The sequence below is a fragment of the Megalopta genalis genome, unplaced genomic scaffold, assembly GCF_051020955.1.
Source record: "Megalopta genalis isolate 19385.01 unplaced genomic scaffold, iyMegGena1_principal scaffold0026, whole genome shotgun sequence".
Taxonomy (NCBI): Eukaryota; Metazoa; Arthropoda; class Insecta; order Hymenoptera; family Halictidae; genus Megalopta; species Megalopta genalis.
This window is the reverse complement of record NW_027476096.1, coordinates 914,011-920,174: the sequence shown is the minus strand read 5'-3', so window position 1 is coordinate 920,174 and position 6,164 is coordinate 914,011. Positions and strand designations below refer to the sequence as shown.

Genomic DNA, 6,164 nt, shown 5'->3' with positions numbered 1-6,164 from the left:
CGACGCGAGGGGCAAGGGAAATCGGTGGCACGCTCAACCTAATCTCTTTTACTTTTTCAAATTCTGGCCATTATTGGCCACGTAAGCAACGGGAAGGGCAAGGGGAATCGGTCGCCTGTCCCATCTAATCACGTCTTCTGTTCAGCGTGTAGCTTAGTCAATAATGACCCTAAATCTGAAAAGTGGAAAGGATTCGGTGGGCCGGGCGGCCGATTCCCCTTGCTCTCTCATCGCGTCGTTTAGTTTCTCGATGAGAGCCATTCTTTTCAGTTCCCAATAGTCTTTATCCGTGCTATTGTTAGCTATTTGAGACTACTGGATCAGGCCTGAGCAACTGGTGCTCCTCGAGTACGATCGTTACCCCCACTACCGCGCTCGGACCGATTGACTCGCATGAGCCCGTGGGGAGAATACATCTCTAATATACGTTTTGACTACAGTATTCTCTTCGTAACTGGCGAAAGGATCTCTATCGTAATTGGCACAATTTTATCCCCATTGTTAGGTGGGGGAGAGGATTCCCGTTAGAATCAGTGAAACGATGTATACATTAGCGTCAATGAGACTCACACTAATACAAGCGAACCAAAAGATTGTCTTATTTTTTATTCCTTTCTATGAATCTTTAACCATGCTATGTTTCGTTTTGCTGATTAAAATAACACCAAACACGATATACAGTAATTCTCTCCAATTATTTCTCAGCTTGTAAACAAAAATGGACAATTTGGGAAGGAAGACGCGATTATTTGAGCCTAGCGGCTCGTTTATACAGAGTGTTTCGTCTAAATAAGGCCACCTAAATATCTTTTCTAATTTCGGGGATATACAAATTATTTTGTATGCTATTTGAATGGTTCGAAGAAATCATGATGACGCAAAAATGATTTTTTTCGAAGTTTACAAGGTCATCGATGTTTTCTTGCGTATAATCGTATAATTTTTTTTATTGCATCGTGTAGCTGATGTAAAAATACGTTCCAATATGTACATTACATGAACTTGAAGTGATCTTTGAGTTCCAATCACTATTGTCGCTATAAGAAGTAATTAAAGTTTAAAGTTTCAAGTTTCAAGTCTTTACACAAGTAGTTATAGTCGTAATTTCATCGCGCTTGGTGTTATTCTAATCAGAAAAACGAGACTAATACGATGGTGAAAGTTTCATTGACGTAAACTGAAAAGTAAGGAATTTTGATATTTGAAGCACTCGGCTCCATTTCTTTTTCAATCATTTTCTTCCCAACGTTGGATACACTACAAAGCATGTACCTCTACCATAACTGGAACTTGGCAAACGTAAAATTGCGTTAGTTGTGGTGAAAATACTGTATACGTCATATATGTATATACGATAACTGTCCAACTTGAGTAAGAATTCGTATGCCCGAATAGTGCGAACTTTGGGTAGCTGAAACCACCTTCAGGTACCCGAACTTTGTGAATTTTCGGGACCTGATCCGAATCCAAAAATTTTCCCGACCCGATTCGAGTTTTTCGGGTATCCAATACACTCCTACTATTTATGAATAATCCAAAGTATGAATAGGCCCAAGTCGTGGAACAAGTATTGTTGAAACTTTAAGTTTATAGTTTTAGCATTAGGTAGGGAGATGAGATCAGGAATGCGATGAAAGGTGCTAGATCCGGCGCCATCTGGCGAAACCTAGTAGAGAGGGAACTTTAAGAAGGAGTGGGGATAGTGCCTTAGCAATGGAATACACTGAGAACCGGATCGACAAATTCAGATTTTTAGAACATGGTTTATTTTCAGCATACTTTGCCGTACATAATTGTGCAACAGTCATTTCCTACTTCGATCCATTTAAAAAATTATTACTGTTTATAGCCGTCATCGTCGCGTCCACTGGTTTCAGGGATTCTGTTTGGAATGTTCATCGAATGGTGATGGAGGGGGAAGGGCGGCGTGTACTGGCTAGTGGGAAGATTGGATGATCCCAATGGATTGCCACTAGAATCCATTGGCATCATCCGTTCCCATTTGTGGAGGTCTCCCCACTACCACTAGGGACAGATTCCGAGCAGAATTCAAGTCTCAAGGAAATAAAATTAAATAATTGCTTATATTGTGTATACACAATAAAATAAAAAAGCTCATACTTCGTAACTTCTTTATCTGAGCCTGCAACGACAATTTAAAAAAGCGTTTTGTATATTTCGATCACTAATATGCACACTGAAAATGTCATTAAAATCGGTTATCATAAATTGTTAACATTTAAAGTTCGTAAAAATAGCAGTTTTTCACCAAGAAACAGGTGTTTTTTAAATCTTTTAATGCCTGTAGCTTGACCATGCGTCAACCAATTTGAATAAAATTTTCAGTTCGGACGCCATGTGGGACTTACTCCTTCTTAAAGTTCCCTCCCTACCAGTTTTCATCAAATTGCGCCAGACCTGGCACTTATCATGGTGGGGATGACGGATTAAGCGGCCGAGTCTCATAAATCAGACCTTTGCAATTGCTTGCCCACGAGCGGTTCATAGTATGTAGTCCGGATCGAAAGTGAGATTTTTGTATATCTTTACAATTTTTTCGAAATAAAGTTTTCCTTCAAATATTTACAAATATTGATTTCCTAACTATGTTTGCGTTATATATTTTGATTAGGTATAATAATAAGGATTGTTAATTTGATACTCCGGATAAATATCTGTTGCATAAACTGTCTGATTATAATGATAATTATAATGATGCGACTAATTTTCTTTATACGATGTTAGTTGAATCGTATTACAATAGTGCATGTTAAATACATACTATAAAACTAAACATTATATAAACTGAACAAAATGTAAAACATCTACTATTTAATTAGGATTTAAAATATAATCTTATAAATATATGAAAATTGTTTTCATTTTGCTGTGTGCGATCTGGTATGATATTCTTTCAATTGAATGCGAAAACGAAAGAAAGACCGTAAAGAAGGCTTATCTACAGCGCAACGTAAACACTGTGTGTCTCTACAATAGAGATAGTTTGTTGGTACATCTTTTAGCACTTTACAAAATTGCAACGATGAATATAATTACAGTGCATTTCGTAATTGGTCAATCTAGATAAATTTGTTGTGTAATGTAAACTTTTGGAGTATTGAAATCGTCACCTAGTTTCTCAATTTTCGACCAATAAATTAAATACATTGTTATTACACTAGGAATAACGGAAAAGTCTATAATAAACAAAAAAAACTAAGAAGAGTTATAAACATCATCAATGTTGTAGTTATAAAAATGATCCACTATTCGATTGTTAATCTACATTATATTCTGTATAATGCAGTAAAGTTCATCTTATTTCTGAAACAAGGCTCGAATCGCATTTGAATAATTGCGTTTTCTCACATTTTTAAAATTTCTAACATAGTAGAATAACGGAAAATATTTATTGAAGCAAAAAAAAATACACGTAACATATATTACTATCTAATAGAAACAGACTTTTATATTTGATGAAATTGGAGAGTCATAATTTTCCAAGAGGACGTCTAATTTATTTGTGACCTCTAGAATGTATTCTTTAATTTTGGCATGATACTAATTCCTTTAAATATTTTGTCTTGTAATTTTCAAGGTCATCGATGTTTTCTTTTTTAAATAAGTACACGTATTTTCGTGCTGCATCATGTAGCACATACAAAAATACATTTAAATATGCGCTGTTGCATGACCATCAAATAATCTTGAACTCGACAGATGAAGATTAAACGTAAATTTCATTTTTTTTTGTAAGGAGAATGCACGATGTCAAGACAAACAGCACATATTTAAATGTATTTTTTTATAAGCTACACGTGCAACACGAAAATATGTACAGTTATTAAAAAAAAAACATCAATGAACTTGAAAACTATGAAAAAACTGATTACAAAATATCCCTTACAAGTTATTGATCACTTGATTCAAATAATAAATGTTTTTTTTCCGTAAAAATTAAACAAAATATTCTCGGGTTGACACTTCGGTGAGACATTCTCTATGTTTTAACAATGAAATTAGCATGTTTGTTAATATCTTATTACCATTTGAAATTATACAGGGTGTTCCATAATTATGTCAACACCAGGAAAGGGGTTATTCCTGAGGTTATTTGCAGTAATTTTTTCTTTAGTGAAAATGCAATTCAAGGTTTTGTTTATTAACGAAAAATAATGACCAAATGAGAGGTGTGATCAGCTGGCGCGAGGCGGCCGAGCCAATGAACGGAAGTGGGCTTCGACCGCTGGTTGACTCAGCCGCCTTGTGCCAGCCGAGCTCTTTTCTCATTGGTCAGGGTTTTTTGTTAATAACTCGTAAACAAAGCCGCGGGTTGCATTTGCGCTAAGGAAAAAGTTACTTCAAATGACATGAGGAATCACCCCTTTCCGGGTGTTAACATAATTATGGGACACCCTGTATAGTTACTATATTACACTCTACTCATCCTATTTGGGGGACAAAAAAAGCTATTTGGGGGACACTTATCTCTTTTATTGTTCGATATGTTGTCAAGGTCACGCTTCTGAATAACCACCAGAAGGTTTCAGCCGTTACGAAAAACGACGATTGTTAAAAATTTATTCACGCTCGGTGTCGAAAGCGAGATAAAGGAGCTGGGTAAGGGTTAATGTGAGTATATAATTATTTAGTACCATGCGGAACTTTTTTTGTTTTAAAAAGTATTAATATAAAATATTCTCTGCTTCACCCACAGCAAAGTATGACTTCAGGTGTTAATCAAATATAAACATACATGGCTGAGAACTTCTGAAGGTCATCGAGGAGAATCTCCTTGACAACACACGTAAAATTTGTGGCCATTTACGGCGCGTCATCTAAATAGCATTTTAAAACCTTGTACAGTACAGTGATATGTATAATTATAGACCAAAGTAACTTTAACATTGTTACTGATATCTAAACGAAAACTTAATAAAATATTTATTAACGTACGTATTTGTATGTTTCTATTTTCTATTATTTCTAATATAGAAATATACAAGTATAATGCTTTGTTAAGTTCTTTTTAAATATATAAGGTGTTTCATTTAAAGGAGGCCACATGCATTGCTGTAATTAATTATAAACTCAAAGTAACTTCTACATTTTTAGTGCTATTTAAACAAAAAACAGAGAAGGCTATATTTGTTTATTTATTAACAATTTATTAACAATAACCATTATCTATTAACTGTAACATAGAAATATACAAATATGGTGGTTTGTTAAGTTATTGTTTAAATGTCACAAAAGATGTAAAATTTACTCTGAGTTTATAATTATTCACACCACTGTAGTTGTCATTGCAGAAATGTTCATATTAACGTTCAAATAAATCCATTGTACTGCGATTTTTTTGACAGCTACGTTCATTAGCACTTATTTAACATTAATAATTTCACTAATAGAACGAAATTATTTTTGTTTCCTGTGTATTGTCATTTACATTCGTTCTTAGATTTTCATAACAGAAATAAACAACCTATTTGGTAGATCATACATGTAAATCTACATCACATGTCTGATTTGTTACTATAGTGCAAGGGGTTAAACAATAACAACGTGTCTTCTAGGACTAGGTGGAATATGATTTTTGTATGATTACGTATACAGAAGAAAATGCAAATCTATAAAAGATTGCAACTATTTGCAACTCAAAAGAAGCATGGTGGTCAGTAACTGATGGTACTATCGGGAGGGGTTTCCGCATAGGGAAGGCCGGGGGCATAGAGAGCTTTGTGGTAAGAAGAACTTTATTGATCATTTATTTATAAAATTGAAATTTATGTGATACAAAGTTATACACTAAATTAATTTATCATTATAATGATAATTATATTCGTTAAATTATAATAATACTTTTATTGAATAAATAAATAAAGTTTATTTAAAATTTACTTAGAAGTCTTTATCTGTATATTCAGGATTTCTATAAATATTAATATTTTTATTAATAATAATGTAAAACTACTAAAAAATGATTAAATTAATTGATTTCGCATGAGCAAACTCAGTGTGGGCTGCATTGGAGAGCAAACGAAAAATGCGAGAACGATGGGTGCAGTGACTTAACCTAAAACTTCTACATTTTTTAACCGGAGTTTGTTAATCTGAAAAAATATAATTAAATAAAACTATTTAAAAGTGTTTCAATGTTTTGA

At 33.8% G+C, this 6,164-nt stretch overlaps 1 protein-coding gene across 1 annotated transcript in view; it reads left to right on the top strand.

Annotated features, from left to right (window-relative positions):
• Positions 1-6,164, top strand: part of LOC143260958 (cytochrome P450 6A1-like) — a 338,865-nt gene that overhangs the window by 270,891 nt on the left and 61,810 nt on the right. The gene's annotated exons all lie outside the window — the stretch shown is intronic.